Raw genomic sequence first — 21,746 nt, 5'->3', positions numbered from 1 at the left:
CGGTAAACAGGGGCAAACAGGAAACTCCCTTCAAGGCACACACACCAGATGAAATATTATGAGAATATAGACTCATTTAGCAACCTATAGCAACTGAAGTTTTCTCTTGGACCATATGGGAGTTTCGTGTCTAAATACTCTTCCAGATCTATCCTTAGCTGCCATTTCTCACTGCCATTATTTACTATAGAATCCTTTTGTTCTGATTCTTATTCCATAAAGCATTTCCAGATACAGCTGGCATCAGGAATGCTGCACAAAATAAAGACATATTGGAGATTTCTTTCATAAAAAGAATATAAGCTGAATATTATTCCTGCCTAGGCTATTATGAATTTAGGTCTTTTATGAAATTTCCATAACATAACAGCTTAAGCTGACTTCTGCTCTTTGTGTTATGGGCAGGGAATACATATAGATGTCAGGGCCTCATCTGGTATTCAACTACCGCACCCAGAACCCCCTCACACAAAGGATATTGCAGAATTGGACAAGGGTCAGAGCAGGGCACTGAAAATTATTAAGCACATGAGAACACTGTTTAGGAAGATAGATTAAAAAGGCTGGCATTGTTTATTTGTGAAAGGCTGTGAATAACAGAAGACATGATAAGAGCATACAAAATAATGAATGTTACACAGAAAGCAGAACAGAAACGTCTATCCTTCCTGTCTCATAACACATGTGACAATGAAGCATTCAAAGAAATCAAAAGGTGGCAAACTCAGACCTGATAAAAGGAAATATTATCCCATACAAAACATAATTAGACTGTGGAAGCCATTACCACTGACTGCCCTGCTGGCCAAGAATGTAGTTCAAAGTTAAAGTTCAGGAAGAAAAGACAATGTGTTCTTTGTATAATAAGCTATATAACAGTAATGCAAAAGGGGGAAAAAAAAGGTGTCAGAAAATCTTAAGTATTTCTGAGATGCAAACCACTCAGTAACTAATAGGACTAGGATGAGACGGGTTATGCTGTTTCCCATCTGCTTTTCACTGTGTTTCGTTAACCTTCCTGAAAGCACATGGATTGACCTCTCTCACAGTGCATCCATCTGGCATCACATATGGAAAACAAGACACGGGGCACCTGAAATTAGTATGTCAGGCTGTGAACTTCAGTACTAAGGAACCTGTGCTTACTACTGTCTTTCCCTGCTTAGCCACAGTGAGGGTAAGTGCCAGCACACGGAGTACAGCATCTTAAATTGCCTTGGCTCAATTTACCACAGCTTATCTGGATGCACTCTGAGACAATATGAGGCAAAATGCTGTCATACTTAGCTGGTTGTCACTTCATGCATATTTCATAGTCACAGAAAAGGTCTTTTCTGCTCTTGCTACTGATATCAGTTGGAGGAGTAACAGATCTGGTTTTTACAGCTTGAGATCCTTCACTACAAGGATCCCTTGTAACAGCCTTTCCGAATCAGCCTTCCACACCTTGTGGAAATGCAAGTGGTTACAAGTGAGAAAAAAAGGCCCTAAAGCTATAGCAGAAGATAAAGGTCACAGTTATTTTGGCATGGAACTTAAAGAATTTTTCAATTCAGAATACTAAAGACAGGATGGTATAATTTAGCTATCCCCATGGTTTGCTTTGCCCACAGGAATATGTTCCATTAACACCTTAAATACACCTTTTATTTAATACCATGCAATGCTGGTGCTCTTCCAGCTCTTCCAACATTTCCGTGGTTCTCTTCACTTGTTGTGTGATTTTTAGGCAGAGAACCAGCCGCAGGAGGAGATGTGGAAAGAGGCAAATGTGCCTTGGGAGGAGGGAAGAAAACTCTGGTTTAGGAAAGAAACAGTGAGAATGAAAGCAAGTGACCTACAGGGACAACTCAGTTCCTTGGGAAGCTTGCCCATTGTTGAGATGAAGACTCTTTTGGCAAGGTAAATATAGGCTTACTTATGAACAGGAATCACACATTTATCTTATGTATGAAAAAGACATTTATGATCTGGACTGTGGACTTTGGATGAGACAGTAATTCAATGGTGCTCTCGATGCAGTGCTTTGGGAGAAGGTAGGTAGGTAAGCAATGACTTGCATCTGCACAATATATGTTAAAACAAAAGTCAGCTGGACTCTCGCTATCAAACAATTTTATTATATTAGCAAGCAGATTGCCTGGTGACCGCAGTGCAATTAAATATGTGTCTGAGAACAGAGGAGTGAAATAATACAGTAAGTAATCCTTTGCTTTTTCCAGCATGGGTGCGTGAAACAACCTGAGATAACTCAAACTACTTACACTACTGAGTCTTTCCCTCAGTCATTGTTGAGGGATTATTAATTTTAGAAAAATACAATGGAAGCCCTTGACGTATTTTAGATCATTCCATATATTATATTTATGTACATGTTATATATTAGTGATTACTTCAGTACAACTTACTTTGATCTGCACCAGAATAATTAAGAGTTACTGAACTACTTAAAGTTTTTTCTAAATATGGTTCAGGTTTTTTAACCTGCTTCTCAATTTGGAGCAGGTTTTGGTGATTATTAAGTATTTGGTTTATAGGGTTTGTTAATGAAAAACTCCATGAAGCCATTATTGCTTTTATAATAGAAATCAACATATATTTTAAAAATCATAACATAGACAAAATGAGCACTATTTGATTTAGAATTTTTAGAAATAGTTGTTTTCAACTCCAATTTTAACTGGAATTTTCTGTTTCATGCCAGAAGCAAAAATGCCCCTTTAATCTTTTGACTGGCTCTGAATGAAAGACAAGTAGACCAGGGAAAATTGGTTTCAATCAACCACATGGTACAGTTGAAATAGAGTAATTTTCCAAATCAGCCTAAGGATCTCGGGCTGAAATTCAGGAGCTGTCGAAGTATGGGATCAAATGAGGATGAGAATTAGTGCGTTAGACAAATGCTTCTTAGAATCCCAGCTTCTTTTTACTACAGAATAGAACAAACCAGAATATTTCAGTTGGAAGGGATATACAACGATCACCTAGTCCAACTGGCTGACCACTTCAGGGCTGACCAAGTTAAAGCATGTTATTAAGGGTATTGTCCAAATGCCTCTTAAACACCGACGGCATCGACTGCCTCTCTAGAAAGCCTGCTCCAGTGTCTGACCACCCTCTCAGTAAAGAAATGCTTCCTAATGACCAGGACCTCCCCTGGTGCAGCTTTGAGCCATTCCCATGCATCCTGTCACTGGATCCCAGGGAGAAGAGATCAGCACCTGCCTCTCCACGTCCCCTCCTCAGGAAGCTGTAGGGAGCAATGAGGTCACCCCTCAGCCTCCTTCTCTCCAAACCAGACAAACCCAGCATCCTCAGCTGCTCCTCACAGGACAGGCCTTCCAGCCCTTCCACCAGCTTTGTTCCCCTCCTCTGGATGCATTCAGAGACCGCCACATCCTTCTTAATTTGTGGGGCCCAGAACTGCACACAGTACTCAAGGTGAGGCCGCACCAATGCCAAATACAGCGGGATAATCGCCTCTCCTGACCGGCTGGCTGTGCTGTGTCTGATGCACCCCGGGATGGGTTTTGCCCTCCTGGCTGCCAGGGCACACTGCTGACTCACACTGAGCCTGCTGCCAGCCAGCACCCCCAGATCCCTTTCTGCAGGGCTGCTCTCCAGCCACTCCTCTCCCAATTTATACTTGTGCCCAATGTTACTCCATCCCAGGTGCAGAATCTGGCATTTGCTCTTGTTAGATTCCATGCCACTGATGATTGCCCAATGCTCCAACCTATCTAGATCCCTCTGCAAGGCCTCTTGTCCCTCAAGAGAATTGACAGCACCTCCCAGTTTGGTGTCATCTGCAAACTTGCTAATAGTGCGTTCAACTCCTGCATTCAGGTAATTGATAAATATATTGAACAGAACTGGCCCTAGAGTTGGGCCCCGAGGAACACTGCTGGTGACCCGTTGCCAGCCAAATGTAGCCCCATTCACTACAACCCTTTGAGCCCTGCCCTTCAGCCAGTTCTTCACCCAGTGCACCATGAACACTCTCATCCCACAGATGGACAACTTGTCCAGAAGGATGCTGTGAGGGACAGTAACAAAAGCCTCACCGAAATCCAGAAAAACTACATCTACCACTTCGCCTTCATCTACTAGGCAGGCGACCTTACCATAGAAGGGTTTCAGACTAGTTAAACAGGACTTTCCCTTTGTGAACCCATGTAGACTAGGCCTGATGATTGCATTATTCTTTAATAATAGTCTTCATTATTTTACCAGGAACTGAGGTTAGACTAACAGGTAATAATTTAGTTTTTAAAAAGTTCAAATAAGTGAGAAGAGAATGTACTTACAGTGTTTAATTTATGATAAGTAGATATCACAGACTGTTTCCAAGAGCGTCATTGATGTGTTTTCTTACTACTAAATGGTCCTCTACAGGACTGGAGTCCACATAATGCTGCTGAAAAAACTAAATGATTGTTGCTCATTTTTTAAATGAATCAAGGAAGGCTCCTGCATGCTGTGTGCTAGGTAATCTGCTCTGCCATTCCACTTGAATTAAACTGAGCTTCACCATCCCCATCCAAGTTATTAGTATTTGTCACAATTAATGAGTAGGCATTGTATATGGGGTTATTTTTTCCCCTGATTCAGAGAAAGTCTCATTTTCTTAGAATACCATAGTTCACATAAATGAACACAATGATATTCTGTTCTTTAGAGCCAGTGCTTCATCTATCATTTCTTGAAAGAAGAGAGAGAGGGAGAAGGGGAGAATTCCCATTCATACCAGTTTTTCTCACACTCAACTCTTTCTAAAACAAAATCAAATTGTTGATCTCAAGCCACCTGGTAGTATTCTTTAAATAAATCTTCCCAGTATATTTTCATACCCTCCCAGGGAGATGGAGTTCCTGGAACATTTTACCAGTTCAATGGGAACTGGGAGGCTAAGGAATATAGAAGACAGAGTGTTCTTTCAGCCAAATTCTTCCTGTTTTGATAGCACCATCCTTTACAAAAATAAAAGGTCTTCAGTTTCTGCTGATTCAGGGTCTTGGACTAGCTGTGTAATTCAGACTCCAGTTTGAGAGAGAGATCTCCATCTGCATACACATGTGAAAATAAATGGAAAGAGGGGCTGGTTCTTATACACTGTGTAAACATTTTGATAACTTTGGGAAAGTTAGTCTTGAATTAAGTCAGGAAGTGACATGAAAAGCAGCTCAGACCTTGCTGTATGTCTCTGATTTATTTATATATGTGGTTGCCAAAGCTATTAAAATTATGTCAAGCATGTAATGATAAGCTTTAATAGGATATCTCTGACAACGGAATAGCACCTAAAAAAATGAAATATCATGGTTAAGTGCATTATGTGCTATAATGCACCATTAGCAGCCGTTATATGCCAGCTATGCAGAGAAAGAGATGCTATGGATTATCAATGAAACACTTTCAAACACTCAATGGGACTGCTTCACTTCAGACTTATATGTCAGCCACTTCAGGGACAGCCAGGCATTTTTGTCAAGTCAGATGATTACATCCTGGGGCTACGGATAAGGGATGTGAGTAAAATCTTGTTATGTGAACGTTTCACCTGGAAATGTGGCTTTTCCCTTACAAGTCTGACTCAGGACTTCATTTATATATCTTTTTGTATGTAGCAAGCACTGAAGTTACCAGAAGCAGCTGGACACTTTTGCTGTACTGCGCAGTAAGATTTCAATATCACTGAAACAATATACCTTTGAGGCCATATACCTTTACTGTCTATCTGAAATGTGTGACTTACAGGATTATTTTTTTTTTTAATATACTAGGTTTAGGGGATCATCAGAAAAAAGCACAAACCCACTGGACCCATTCCTATATGGCTCTCACTTGCACCTTCCTGGTGAACTGCTTCGAGCTCTCACAGGTGTCCTCACATCATATATAAAGTATGGATTATCCCATGTCAGATCCCTGCCTTAGGAAAAAAAAAAAAATTAAATATTCTTTTTGAATCTTTAGATGCTTTTGGAATTACCTGAGACAGCAACAAGTACTGCAAATATGAATCTTACAATCAGAATAGCAGGTCTTCAGTTTAGCTTAAGGAGTATTAAAAGTGTCGTTGAAGCCGTATACACCCTTTACTGACAATGCATTTGGAAATTAAACCAAGCTGGGCATCCTCACAGCAAGTTTCCTCCTCCTTCTCTCCAAAGACCTCCATGACTCTGCCCTTTCTACCTGTGAGGTGTTGTCCCTGACCAAATCCTTTCCCAACCCAGAGCTGACATCCCTACTTTGTCACCTGAAGGTCCCCGAGCCCTGCCTGTGCCAGTGCCCCCCATCCAGCACTGCTTCATCACTGAGGGGTTCCCTGAGCTCACCTCCTTCATGGCTCTCCTCACTCCCTGCCTACATCAGTGGAGAGATCCACCTATGAGGGAAGAAGATTGCTGGCACTTTGCAATACTGAAAATTTTGCACACATACATACAAGCAGAAACAATCTGTATGCAGTGGATTGCAAACTTCCCTCCCTCCTGTGCCAGTATTTACTTCCCACAGCTTTGCAAAGTGCTTGGCACAGCAAGCTCCCATCCTTCAGGGTGGCTGTAAATCCAAAGGGGTCTAGGGGGGAAATTCTCATAAGAATTTAGCCTTAGGTTAACTAGTCTGTAATGAAAGATGAGGACAAGCTCTATTATTCGTGTCTTATTCTACTGCATCATTTTTTCCTGCCCATGTCTGATCTCAGGTGAAGGCAGAGGCCCTTTCCAGATGGCAGAATGCTCTCCAGGTTTGCCCTACACCTCCTGGGTTCAGGGTCCTGCTGTAGCTCATGTGGGAATAAGATCGGAGTTGGCAAGAAACTACACCCAAGGAAGCCATTGAGGTTCTTCTGTTACTTGTTTTGAAAGATCATTTGGCTGACTGACCTTGCAGCACTAGAGAGATTTAATTTGCTTCTCATACAATTCCAGTATTTTTATTTCCCATACACAGTGTCATTCAAGTGCCAGTATAGTTAGCGCTACCTCCTAGAGGATGGGAGTAAGCAGATTAAATCCTTTGAGGGCAACCACGATAAACACAGCCGGGGTTTATAAGTGAAACAAGTCAGGGGGGTTAGCTTAGTCTCATTAAAGGAGCAGTCACATCCGAAAAACTTCTCTTGGAATGAGCTGTACTCTCTAATCATGAAAGCCCAAGGGAAAGAAGATTGACAAAACCTGAAAGATTCAGAGAAATTGGGCAGTAAAAATTGCCCAGCATCTGGTCTCATTCCAGCTATCTTTGTCAGTCCCTAGCCCATTCAAGCAGCAAAGCTGAACCTAAATTTTTAACCTATAGTGTCTTGTAAGAGAAAAGAAAAAGCCTTATAGCACTTAACAGCTATTCAGATCACCAGTGTAAGTACATTGTCTTCAAACGTGGCCAAACAGCAAAGCAGTGACATTTGTGAATAGCAACCAACCACTCTTTAAAACATGTTCTCTCTACAAAGATTATAAATAACCACAAGGGTGAATTTGCCACAAATTATATACTACAGTCACACAGTAAGTGGGCCTTTAAACAACATGGTATTAACTTTTTGGTCTAAAAAAAAGTGTCCCAGATTTCCCTTGAAGGTAAGGTACAGGATATGTCACGTAATTTGTTTTTTCTAAAGTCCTTGATCTTATCAAACAGGAGGCATTTTGCACTCCTATTGTCTTATAATGTGCTTTTGTGTTTTGGTAACCATCATGTGAAATGTAAGAACATAGGATTCAGAAACCAGCCTCTTTTAAATATCGATCAAGGCAAGAACAGACAGTTGATCTGAAAGTTTCTTTTCACCCTAAATATGCAATCTGAAGAGTTCAAGCTTCATTTGCTATTTTTTTTGTTTCATTATAGCTCATTCACATATGATGCTACATTAAGTAGTTCAATCTATCATGACATAACACTAGCAATAAATGGCAGCTAAAAAGGAAAATTTGTGTTATTCTCTCCTTGTGGGAACAAAGGTGTTCACAGAAGAAATGAGGATGAAAAATCACATCTGAAGACATTCTTGTTTCTTAAGCCAGATTTGCAAAAGGTCTTCCCTTCAGTTTTAAAAGCTTCAGCGCTTTTTTTATGGAGAGGCATTGGACTGGGCTAGATGATCTCTAAAGGTCCCTTCCAACCCAAAGCATTCTATGATGCTATGATCATCCCAATGTCGAACAGTAATGTCAGGGATTTGGCATAAAACTCCTGCAGTTCTCTCCCCCCCAACACGCTTCTATGTTACTGTCACAAAAACTGTCCAGGTTTCCCTTCAGGTTTTCCTTAAGGCAGTGAAAATTTCTCCAACTGCATACCTCAGATTGTAAGGGGACCGGCTAGCTACCTATTGTCTGCATGAGAAACATCATGGAAATAACTGATATTTTAAGGAAAAAAGATCAAGAATTGAACAAGGCATTTTTCTTGACCTGAAACAAAATGTTTAGCTCAATTCTGGGTATTTGAATGCTTTTCAAGTGTCAGTGATAGGTATGTTTTGAAACAAAATGTTGTTCTAGAGTGAAAAATTGAAACACCTCACTTTGAAAATGTCAAAACACTGTGTTCCAGAAAAGATCTCTTTTCTTTCAGCTTGAGCTACTTGACAAACTAGACACAAATTCAAGAATTATTCTGGACATTCCAAAACTTCATTTTTTGGCAGACCTGATTCCAACCCTAATATTTTACATAACCAGAGACAGCAGTATAAGCATAGCAACATTAGAGTTTACATGATGTGAGTCCACTGAGCGCCCCTCAAATTTTTGGGCCAGCTTTTCTGATGCCAGCAGACATATTTAAATTATCTTTTTCTATTTTTTTTTCCTCATCAGACCAGTGAAAGAATGTAAGATAATGTAATTTGAATGTCAATGAATGTACTTGGAATGGAAATTGCTTTATGTCTTCAACAATTAGATTAAATAGCTATTGTCAGCACTATGAGGGAAGAGCTTCCTTGTTAATTTAGAATGGCTCAGCGAAAACCACTAGAAGTAAAAGTTCTCAACCCAAATCTTTTGTTTTCCTCAGCACGCCCACTTGTGTTTCTCTGAAGAGGAAAAACATCCCCCCACAAAACAGTCCCAAACAGCTGATTCCCTGACAGTACCTTTGGATGCAGCAAATAACTGCCAGCTCCAGCACTGACATGGGCAGCAGGAACTTTTCACACTTGTTCACAGCACTGGCTGGTTCCTCAGGATGCCTCCAGCCACCTTCCTTCATGCAAGATGGAAAGAAGATACAGTGGAGATCCCACAAAGTCTAATGCATCTGCTTGAATCCTTTCAGGAGAAAACTCCAATTCACCAGTAATTAACTTTTTGGAAGCCATAAGAAGGATCCTGCGGACATGTATTCTTAAAGACTATTTGAATAATTAATTTGCTAAAATCATCCCTGAAATACCGAAGTTTTGCTCCTTCCAGGCATGAGTTCCTGTTAGTTGCATGTTTTAGGCTCACAGAAGATGGATGTCAAAATCTTGCCTTCTGTAACTCATGTATTTCTTTAGAAAGTATTCCTCTTCTAAACTGTCAGAGGTGAAGGCTTATATGTGTGCTCGGTTTTGCAGTTCATCAAGCCCATTGAAACTGAGGGGCATAGAAGTAAATTCAGGCAATTCTTTAGAGGATGAAGGCATACAGAAATAAAACACAGTCCAGTAGCTCAGGTCTTAACTGAGATTCAGAAAGACCCAGTTTCAACTTTCTGCTTCTTTGTGGACTTTCCCTTTGGCCAGGGAGAAGTTATTACAGCCCAGACCCTGACAGTATTGTCCTGTGTCTTTTTACTGGTACCTGTGTCTTTGAATGAAATGACAGCAATAGTAGGTCTCAATTTACAAGCATTTTTTGAAGGTGGGTAGATAAAAATTGGCAAAATGCTCCAACACTAAAATAGAGAGAATTACACAAAAACCTAAGATTGGTGGCTATGCAGGTCTGGCAGATTTGCATGACTTCTACCAGCTGCAACCTGCTTCTACCCCAAGGCTGGATAGTTATGAGTGGCAGGGTGTGTGGGATAGTATGGGCAAGTACCTAGGGCAGTGGGCACCTCCAGTGTTTTGGAACTTCACCCCTGAACAAGTGCAGAATCCTGAAGAATTAGTAAAGTATTTGGAAGAAGTATGTTGTCACCCTGGTAGCTCCAGAGAGACAGAAATCATTGCAACATGCTGGGGACTGGCCCATGCCTATCGAGCTGTGGTCAACACTAATCAGCACCCTCAAAAGAAAGAGAAGGTCTCTGGATCTGATGACAAAACAACAAGCACTGTGGCTACTCCAACCCCTGCCCCAGGCACCGCGGCTGCTCCAACCACAGCCATTAGCACTGCGGCTACTCAAACCCCAGTGACAGACACTACGGCTAAACCAGAGAACCAACCCACACCGGTATCAGTTGCCCCTATACAGAAGAAAAAATACACAAGAAAATCAGCTCATTTAGTAAGGGATGAAGATGAACCAGGGCTATCACGAGAACCAGAGGAGGAAGAACCCATAAATGAGATAGATGGTAACCATCCGATCCGTGTCCCTGAGTGAGCTGCAAGGTATGCAAAAAGATTTCAGTCATCATCCAGGCGAGCACATCATCACCTGGCTGCTCCGATGCTGGGGTAACGGGGCCAGTAGCCTGGATTTAGAGGGTACGGAAGCCAAGCAGCTGGGATCCCTTTCTAGGGAAGGGGGCATTGACAAAGCAATTGGAAAAGGGACAAAAATGCTCAGCCTCTGGAGGCAACTTCTGTCAAGCGTGAAGGAAAGGTATCCCTTCAAGGATGATGTTATATACCGCCCAGGCAAATGGACCACTGTAGAGAAATGTGTCCTGTACCTGAGGGAATTATGCGTGCTGGAGGTGATTTATAATGACCTGAATGATGAGCAGTTACCCAAAGATCCAGATGAAGTCACGTGCACACAACGCATTACAGAGCGCACCAGCATCGTATGCCAACTCGTTGGCAATACTGGCCTGGAAAGACGACGAGGCACCAATGGTGGATGAAGTGGCTAGCCGACTCTGGGAATATGAAGAAAGTATCTCTTCCTCCCTACGGGCCTGTGTCTTGGCTGTGGAAAAACAACTCAGAGAGGATATGTCCTACTCCCCACCTGCACGGACCAGTATCTCAACATCAGGAGTCAACATCCTTATGCTCAAGAGAGAGGATATAGAGGATACACATCACGGGGCACCCTGTGGTTTTACCTGCGTTATCACGGAGAGGACATGAGGAAGTAGGATGGAAAGTCCACCTCGACCCTAGAGGCACGGGTGCATGAGTTGCAAGGAAAAACTATTACAAAAGGCAGTTCTCCCAGGAAAATTGCAGCTCCAGTTTCCAGTGAGCAGTTCCCCAGATAGAGTAAGAGGGCTAATTTTACTTACCATCTTAATCAAGGGACTTTTGATTCTCATTTACAAGAAGTGAACAATGAATACTGTGACCAGTGTTAGAGGGGCCCTGCCTCCAGCCAGGTGGAGGAAAGGGACAACCGGGTTTACTGGACTGTGTGGATTCGATGGCCTGGAACATCAGACCCACAGGAGTATAAGGCTCTAGTGGACACCGGTGCACATTGTACCCTAATGCCATCAAACTATAGAGGGGCAGAACCCATTTGTATTTCTGGAGTGACAGGGGGATCCCAACAGCTAACTGTACTGGAAGCTGAAGTGAGCCTAACTGGGAATGAGTGGCAAAAGCACCCCATTGTGACTGGCCCAGATGCTCCATGAATCCTTGGCATAGATTACCTTAGGAGAGGGTATTTCAAGGACCCCAAAGGTTACTGGTGGGCTTTTGGTAGAGCTGCCTTGGAGACGTAGGAAATCAAATAGCTGTCCACCTTGCCCTGTCTCTCAAAGGACCCTTCTATTGTGGGGTTGCTGAGGGTCAAAGAACAACAGGTGCCAATCGCTACCACAACTGTGCACAGGCAGCAATATCGCACCAACCGAAACTCCCTGATTCCCATCCATAACCTGATTCGTCGCCTGGAGAGCCAAGGAGTGGTCAGCAAGACTCGCTCACCCTTTAGCAGTCCCATATGGCCAGTGCGAAAGTCTAATGGGGAGTGGAGACTAACAGTGGACCATCGTGGCCTGAACGAAGTTACACCGCCACTGAGTGCTGCTGTGTCAGACATGCTAGAACTTCAATATGAACTGGAGTCAAAGGCAGCCAAGTGGTATGCCACAACTGACATCGTTAGTGCATTTTTCTCAATCCCTTTGGCAGCAGAGTGCAGGCCACAGTTTGCTTGTACTTGGAGGGGTGTTCAGTACACCTGGAACCGACTGCCCCAGGGGTGGAAGCACAGCCCCACCATTTGCCATGGACTGATCCAGATGGCACTGGAACAGGGTGAAGCTCCAGAGCATCTGCAGTACATTGATGACATCATTGTGTGGGGCAATACAGCAGGAGAAGTTTTTGAGAAGGGAAAGAAAATAGTCCAAATCCTTCTGAAGGCCAGTTTTGCCATCAAAAAAAGTAAGGTCAAGGGACCTGCACAGGAGGTCCAATTTTTAGGAATAAAATGGCAAGATGGACATGGTCACATCCCAGTGGATGTGATCAACAAAACAACAGCTTTGCCCCCACCAATTAGCAAAAAGGAAACACAAGCTTTCTTAGGCTTTGTGGGTTTTTGGAGAATGCATATTCCAAATTACAGTCAGATCGTAAGCCTTCTCTATCAAGTGACCCGGAAGAAGCACGATTTCAAATGGGACCCTGAGCAACAACAAGCCTTTGAACAAATTAAACAGGAGATAGTTCATGCAGTAGCCCTTGGGCCAGTCCGGGCAGGGCAGGATATTGAAAATGTGCTGTACACCGCAGCTGGGGAGAATGGCACTACCTGGAGCCTCTGGCAGAGAGCAGCAGGGGAGACTCAAGGTCGACCCTTAGGGTTTTGGAGTCGGGGATACAGAGGATCTGAAGCCCGCTATACTCCAACTGAGAAAGAGATACTGGCAGCATATGAAGGGGTTCAAGATGCTTTGGAAGTGGTTGGTACTGAAGCACAGCTCCTGCTGGCACCCCGACTGCCAGTGCTGGGCTGGATGTTCAAAGGGAAGGTCCCCTCTACACATCATGCAACTGATGCTACGTGGAGTAAGTGGGTTGCTCTAATCACACAACAGGCTCAAATAAGAAACCCCAGTCACCCAGGAATCTTGGAAATGATCATGGACTGGCCAGAAGGCAAAAATCTTAGAGTATCACCACAGGAGGAGGTGACATGTGCTGAAGAGGCCCCACTGTATAATAAATTGCCAGAAAATGAAAAGCAATATGCCCTGTTCACCAATGGGTCCTGTCTTCTTGTGGGAAAGCATCAGAGGTGGAAAGCTGCTCTGTGGAGTCCTATATGACAAGTCACAGAAACTGCTGAAGAAGGGGAGTCGCGTCAGTTTGCAGAGGTGAAAGCCATCCAGCTGGCTTTAGATATTGCTGAACGAGAAAAGTGTCCAGTCCTTTATCTCTATGCTGACTCATGGATGGTGGCAAATGCCCTGTGGGGGTGGTTGCAACAATGGAAGCACAGCAACAGGCAGTGCAGAGGCAAACCCATCTGGGCTGCTGCATTGTGGCAAGGTATTGCTGCCCGGGTAGAGAACCTGGTTGTAAAGGTACATCATGTAGATGCTCACGTACCCAAGAGTCGGGCCACTGAAGAACATCAAAACAACCAGCAGGTGGATCAGGCCGCTAAGATTGAAGTAGCTCAGGCGGATTTGGACTGGCAACATAAGGGTGAATTATTTATAGCTCGGTGGGCCCATGATGCCTCAAGCCATCAAGGAAGGGATGCAACATATAAACGGCTTGTGATTGAGGGGTGGACTTAACTATGGACAGTATTGCACAGGGTATTCATGAATGTGAAACATGCGCTGCAATCAAGCAAGCCAAGTGGTTCAAGCCCCTCGGGTATAGTGAACGATGGCTGAAATATAAATATGGGGAGGTCTGGCAGATTGATTATATCACACTCCCACAAACCCGCCAAGGCAAGCGCTATGTGCTCACCATGGTGGAAGCAACCACTGGATGGCTGGAAACATATGCCGTGCCCCATGCCACCACCCGGAACACCATCCTGGGCCTTGAAAAGCAAGTCCTGTGGCGACACGGCACCCCAGAAAGAATTGAGTCAGACAACAGGATTCATTTCCGAAACAACCTCATAAATACCTGGGCCAAAGAGCACAGCATTGAGTGGGTGTATCACATCCCTTACCAGCCTGGGGGAAAATTGAGTGATACAATGGGCTGTTAAAGACTACCCTGAGAGCAATGGGTGGTGGGACATTCAAACATTGGGATACACATTTAGCAAAGGCCACCTGGTTAGCCAGCACCAGGGGATCTGCCAATCGAGCTGGCCCTGCCCAATCAAAACTTTTATGTACTGTAGAAGGAGATAAAATCCCTGTAGTGCACATAAAAAATATGCTGGGGAAGACAGTCTGGGTTACTTCCCCCCCTGGCAAAGGCAAACCCATTCATGGGATTGCTTTTGCTCAAGGACCTGGGTGCACTTGGTGGGTGATGCGAAAGGATGGGCAAGTCCAATGTGTACCTCAAGAGGATTTGATTTTGGGTGAAAATAGCTAATGAACTGAACTGTATGATATTAATTTCTATATAATACTGTACGTTATCTCTTAACTGTATGTTATCTCTTAACTGCATGTCAATATAATAATATAGTATAATGTTAATATAGTAATATAGTAGGTTAATGTTAAGTATATAATACTGTATGTTATGGTTGCTATATGCCACATCAATCATATTACAGTAAGAATTGCCCAGCTTAATGAAAATGAACTTTGATGAAACCATGTTGGAATGAGAACTGACTTCAGCGTGCAACAATCCAACACTGCACACCACCTCTCCTGCTCTAAAAGACTGTCATGACAGATGGAACCCAAAGTCATGGGCTAAATGAACTCAATGGACATTTCAGAGGGATGGGCCATAGACGAAGGGAATGATATCTGTGTATATATATCAAGATAGGGAAAGTGGTGGTGATTAATTAGAACACATTGGAAAGGGGAGGACCTGTGCATGACGTAGATGGTATAGAATAAGGGGTGGATACTGTCCTGGTTTCTGCTGCAATAGAGTTAGTTTTCTTCCTAGTAGCAGGCATAGTGCTGTGTTTTGGATTTAGTAGGAGAAGAATGTTGATAACATGCTGATGTTTTTAGTTGTTGCTAAGTACTGCTTATGCTAGTCAAGGACTTTTCAGCTTCCCATGCTCTGCCAGGCGCACAAGAAACTGGGAGGGGGCACAGCCAGAATAGTTGATCCAAACTGACCAAAAGGCTATTCCATACCGTATGATGTCATGCTCAGTATAGAAACTGGGGGGGGTTGACCGGGGAGCAGCAATCACTGCTCAGGAGCTGTCTGGGTATCGGTTGGCGGGTGGTGAGCAATTGCATTGTGCATCACCTGCTTTGTATATTGTTATTATTATTATCATTATATTGTTATTATTATCATTACTGTTTTACTTTATTTCAACTATTAAACTGTTCTGAGCTCAACCCAGGAGTGTTTCTCACTCTTACTCCTCCAATTCTCTCCCCCATCCCATCGGGGCAGGGGGAGTGAGCGAGTGGCTGCGTGGTGCTTAGTTGCTGGCTGGGGCTAAACCATGACAAGCAGCTACACCTACTCTTATGCCTTGTGTGAGTCTGGCAGATGTGGAAATCACTACAACCCCACTGGAACAAGCAGACAAATCTGAACAAGGATGATGTTTACAGTGACCCTTGCATAAGTGCCTTGCTTCCTTCTGACATTAAGAATTGATTTAATAAATCTAAAATATTGAACTGATTTTAATTTTCATGTCCTCTAATGCCACAGAAGCTATTAAAGCTATTTCTTGGGAATTCTATTCTTGGATCAGTTTACAAGGTGGTTTGGGGTTTTTTTCTATCAATTGGGAAATACCTCCATGCCTTAGTTGTTGCTTACTTATAGCTGACATGATTTAAGTGTAAAGTTACAATCCATTTAATGAATAATATCAAATATGAAATTAAAAATACTATGGATACTATTCTAGATATATGCATTGCAACCAGGAGGCACAGATTGCACTTAGTCTTCATGCTTCACAGACAGTGAAGAAAATCCTTCTATATCTTTGTCTTTTGGAACAGAAATTTGACATCATCTTCTACTCATTATTCCTGATGTAAGAAAAGCCTTTATTTTCCTTTCAGGACACAAAAAAAGCATAGAGTTGGCACTAGTGTAGCTGGGACTTTTGTAATTCACACAAAGGGGACATAGTTTCACCCGATACATTACAGGTAGTTCTCTGGAAGGAACAACAGCTTTTCTTCAAAGTCTTTTGTGCAAACCATTGAGGATATTTAAATACAAGCATATAGTCAATGCAGTTACATACACATATATAAGTTCACCCCCCCCACACATAAACACTTGTGCTTTTACATGTTTGAAATCATACTAAACAGTACTGTTGGAATATATTTAGTTCACTCTACTAATATTTCTGTGATCGCAGGCTTGAAAGCTAATTTCTGAGATGAGATTACAGGCCATTGCAATAATCCTGGTCATCTTCTGAAGTGCATTGTTGTGTACCCTTCAAAATAATTAGAACTTTGACATGCCTTTGCAAAGTCAGGTAAAACCACTGCAGCTTGTTAGGATGCCAAACAGAGTTAGACATAGTTAGATTTTCTGTGGAGGTGGTAGGTGTCTAGCCTATGACTGGGGATAGCAAAAAAATTAATAGACCTCCATGAAGCCAGCTGCTTTGTTTATAAGCAATGAGTTTTTATGCTGGGTGGGCTAGCTGACCTGCTTCATCAAGTTGTTGCTTTTATTGTAGTGATAGGTCAGTATTTGCCATCATGGTAATCCCTGTCAGGACCAATGGTCATATGCAAGTTGCGGCTTTGACTGGAACAGAAGCCACATAGTTCTGTCTACACTGATCCACATAACTGTCAATAATGCATTTTCCTATAACTTATAACTCTCTGTCCTTTCCTCTGCCCTCAGCCCCCATTCCTGTCTCTTGCTTTGCTTCCCGCCCCACCCCCCCACCCCCCCACCCCCCTCCGCCTTATGTACACAGAATAACAATAATTCTTGTATAGAGGAGAGCCCTGGATCCTCTATGTATAATGGCTTGTAAGTGTTTTGCTGTTTCTTAGTACATAGATGAATTTTCAGACATTAGCCTCTTCTGTAGCTTAAGATCAACCAAAAAATAGTCACCTAGACTGTTCTTTATGATAGGCATTTTCTCTGATTCTAGTACATCTTCCTCCTGTTACCACAAAACATGAAAATCCCATTTTCCCTAGCTTTGGAGCCCAGTCTGAAGCCACAGTGGATCCTGATGCAGCAAATGTAGTTAATCACTGGTCCAACTTTGAACATGAGTAGCCTCACTGAAATCAGTGGGACTGCCCACATACCACAGGTGGGCACATAATGCAGTGTAATGCCTTGGGCTGCTGCAAGCATGTTTTGTGTCAGGTGTCTGAAGACAGCAATGTACCACTCTAAGACAGTTCTGCGCTAGCCACCTCTGAAATCTAGGCTTCATGTCAGGGCAGGAAAACTGGCAGTTTCAGGAAAGCCCTTTAATACTCAAGTAATTTTGTCAAAATTTATTACCAAGCTCCAGTTAATAACTGTGTTCCAGAAGAAAACATAGACGTGTTTCTTTCCTGCGTCAAAATACTATATGCCTCTAAGCCTAGAAATACAGTTGACTAGAGGAGATACTGTGAAGACTGAAATTAAACTGAATTCTTTCTTTCCATTTTGGTCCATCTACTTAATATATCACAGGTACGGGTTTAAGTGTAGCTGAAAGACACATTTTTTGAAGACAAAACACACTCCTTCCTGCAGTTACATGGAGTGATTTCTGACTAAAGTAAAGAGGTGGGAAGGAAGGTCTCTTTCCACAGTGTCCTTGTCTTATTTAGGAACATTATTTACTGAGTACTCATTCACATTTTTAGAAAGGCGGTCTTCCTCCCATGCTTATTACACAACATTGCTTTGGTACTACAGTGATAGAGTGAGACAGATACTAGATTGCTATGCTCTTCGACACTGTCATCAGCTGTGTAACGGCAATGTCAGGGTACCCTTAGAACATTAGCATTCACTATTATATTCAGGTTGTAACTTGAAGCCCATTTGTTTTCCTGGAATGGGAAATTTCTGGTAGGAAATCTGTTTTTAAATTGCTAATCAATGTGAAAAAAAAAAAAGGAATGGGTTTGCACTTGTTTAAGAATTGTCAGAAACTCATTAGGATGACATACAGGTGCTCTTTTTAGTGTATTACGTGTGTGTGCATGTGTGTCTATAAATATGTACATAAAATACATAACATGAAAATGTTCACATATATATGTACATACATACATACTACATATGTGTGTGTATATATATATATATAAAATAAATAATGACAATGTCTACTGACAGATGTATAGGAGGTTCTGTACTGTAAGTGCTTCACTACAGTTGGCACTTAGGATTTTTTGAGTATCTATGCATCCCAGCCCACTCTTTAGTTCCAAAGAGGACTACCAGGCTTTTCAGATGGTCATCTAAGCTAGGATATTATAAATGTATACACAAGATGATGAGGTTTAATTTCCATACACTACAGAAAAACAACAAATTGGGACTTAAAATGGGTGGCATCACAGTCTGAGGGTGACCTGCTTCTCTCTTGTTAAAAAAGCAGCAAGTTGAGTCACCAAGAGATGCCAAGTGCTCCAAGTTAAACAGTGTCAAGAAGTGTCGACCTGCATGAAATGACCATGAGTTGGTCTCTCTCCAGAGGAATTTTTAGACTCAAAGATCCATGGAACGAACCTGCTGGAAAGGACCATGCAGGAGGCTGTCTGGACGCCAGTGGTTGAGGACTTAGGGCTTTTGCTCATTCGCTAACAAGGAGAAGGGATTAAGTGAGCTTATCAATGGGGATTTCACCTTCCAAAGATACCTGCTTCTCCCCGTTCCCCCAAAGACGACCATGTTTCTGGAACACATTTTAACATTTTCAGATACGGTTGCATACAGACACATGCATGCGTGTGTTAAGACAAAGTGTTCCTCTGGGGCTCATAACTTTCATATTAGACATACAGAAAAAGGTCATGAACTAGTTAGAGATTGTGAATTAGCACAAAAACTAGGTATGAAAGTGCCAGCATGTTACTCACCAAAATGACCTGGAAATGGCCCTTTCTTTGCTGGTAAGTTATAATATTTGTCTCAGGCCAACAAATAGCACAATGAAGCACTTGAAATGGAAAGTACATCCTACATTACACAAAAAAAGGTCTTTAAACACAGAGAGAGAGATGTAAATCTGGCAGTTACCTGGAATACTCCTCTTTAAGCTAAAATAATTAACTGAGTATTAATGTGACATTTGAAAGATTCTTTGAAACCAGCAAACTATCTAATTAGTACAACATATCTCATTTATTAATAGAAGTAGGAATTGTTGTATTTAACAAACCTGAGTGATCTGAATGTATCCTGTTTGCTACTTTTTCACAGAAAATGAAAAGAACTTAGCAAGGAGTCTCTCAACAGGTGTCATGTGCAAAAAGAGGAGGCAGTAGATGCAATGTCTGACAACAAACTCTACTACTCCGTCTCCTCTGCTCAAAAGCCCTGCTTTTGGGAGGAAGGCCTGAAGCTCAGTCTTTTAAGAGATTTAGACACTCGGGGACCTATTCAGGTGCCTAAGAATAGGTGCTGAATGCCATCCGAGATGCCTGTGGGAATCTTGTCTGGCCTCCAGTTCTCACTTCAGAATGGGTCTGCTGTACCTTATATACTGATACACAATGTTTAGAGTACAGGGGAGAGCTGGAGTCTGTCATTCTCCCAGGTGCCATGAGATCCAAGTTCTTTATTTGGATTTTGCCTTACATGTATAGGCACCACTCCAGTTCATGACTCAAGTTACCATTAAGAGAAATTTTTGTTTGTTTTATTGCTGGTAATAGGGCCAAATTTACTAGATTTGCTTTTACATGTTGTAAGTGGCCAAAACTGTAATTTCTTATTGTTGTTCCCTGTGTTATGTAGATCAGAGGACTACCCTGTATCAGATCTTGCTTGGACTACCATGTAACTTCTAGAAAATCATCTCAACACTACTTCAACTTACCAGCAATCAAGAATCTACTGCAGCCTTTCACAGATTCTTTCAATGCTGTCAATAATGTTCAGTGCTCTGATTTTCCTTTTCATTTTTAACATTGGCTTGGCTAGTTCTAGCTTCTGGGCATTGAGACATATACTTCTCTCCAACAGACTAAACACAGCAAATGTACGTTCCTCCCACAGGCAGTCAGAGGTTTCGTAGCACATCAACCCTTAACCTTCTTTTCAATCCAGTAAATAGGTGACGGTCCTCAGGGTAGTTTTGCAAAGTGTGTTTCTCCTGTCTTTGATCACACCATTAGCTCATCTCTGATCTGGAAAGCAGAGCTGGACATAGTATTCCAGGAGTGACTTTATGGGAGTCAAACACAAAGGCTGAACCATTTGTCTACTGAGGCTGCTGAAACCTTTCCAGATCCACCATCTTCACCCGATCTGCCCCGATCTCTAGGCATGGGCTGAATTTTGGCTCTATGACTATGAATTTGGCTCTGTTAAAATGCATTTGTTTGGGCAGACACGTTTACCAAGTGATTGAGGTCACTCCCTCTCTCAGTGATTTGTCTTCTACACTATTTAGCTCTCCCCAATATTTATATCATCTGCTGTCTCTCTTGGTAAAGATTTTCATCTCTCTTCCAAGTCATTAATAAATAGTATAGCTGGCTTTTAATTCACTTAATGTGGGCCATGTTGAATTTGTATTGTTCTAATTTCTTAATCAAAATGTCACATGGTATCAAACCAAATGTTTTACAGAAGTCTAAATACATTACATTAACAGTGTTACCTTCAAGAGTCAAACCTGTGACCCCAGCAGAAAAGATATCAAGCTATCTTTACAGGTGTTTTTTTAAATAAACTTATGTCGATTATACCACAGGCTCCCACTCCTCTCAATATCCACATCAATGATTTCCACATGTATAAGTGACCCTGAATAATGTAATTGATTTTTTTGCTAGCATACAAAAGGAAAACTGAGAAAAATGTATTTCCTACAGATATCATTTCACTCGGTGCATGTACCTCTTCCCCACATTAGCTGCTCTATTGCATAAGGTTTTAAGAAGCCTATTTTTTAATGGACTACAATTTAGCCCGCAGGCATTTGGGGATGGGGAATGGAGAGGTCTTATGGGTAGGACAGCTAGAGATCTATGTGCTAGCATTTATATTTACAAATTAATGTACTTTCACTATTGGAGTTGTTTTAAAAAGAAACAAAATCTAGATTTTTTTTTTTTGAGCACAAGATAGGTTGGATAGATTTTTTGATATCTAGATAAATTTGGAGGCTGATCTTTACACATTCAAGAAGAAGGTAAGCGTGGCAGGGTAACTTTGTCTCATTGTAGGACAGCAAAACATTCTCAACACAACAAGAGAGTATTTTCATACCAACGTGATGCATAGGCTACAACAGCCAGGGAACAATCAACTATTCATAATCAAAGGAAGTTAAATGTTTGTATTTTCCATACTATCTTTCCTGAAG

This window comes from Pelecanus crispus, chromosome Z (assembly GCF_030463565.1).
Source record: "Pelecanus crispus isolate bPelCri1 chromosome Z, bPelCri1.pri, whole genome shotgun sequence".
NCBI lineage: Eukaryota > Metazoa > Chordata > Aves > Pelecaniformes > Pelecanidae > Pelecanus > Pelecanus crispus.
This window is presented reverse-complemented; position numbering follows the sequence as displayed.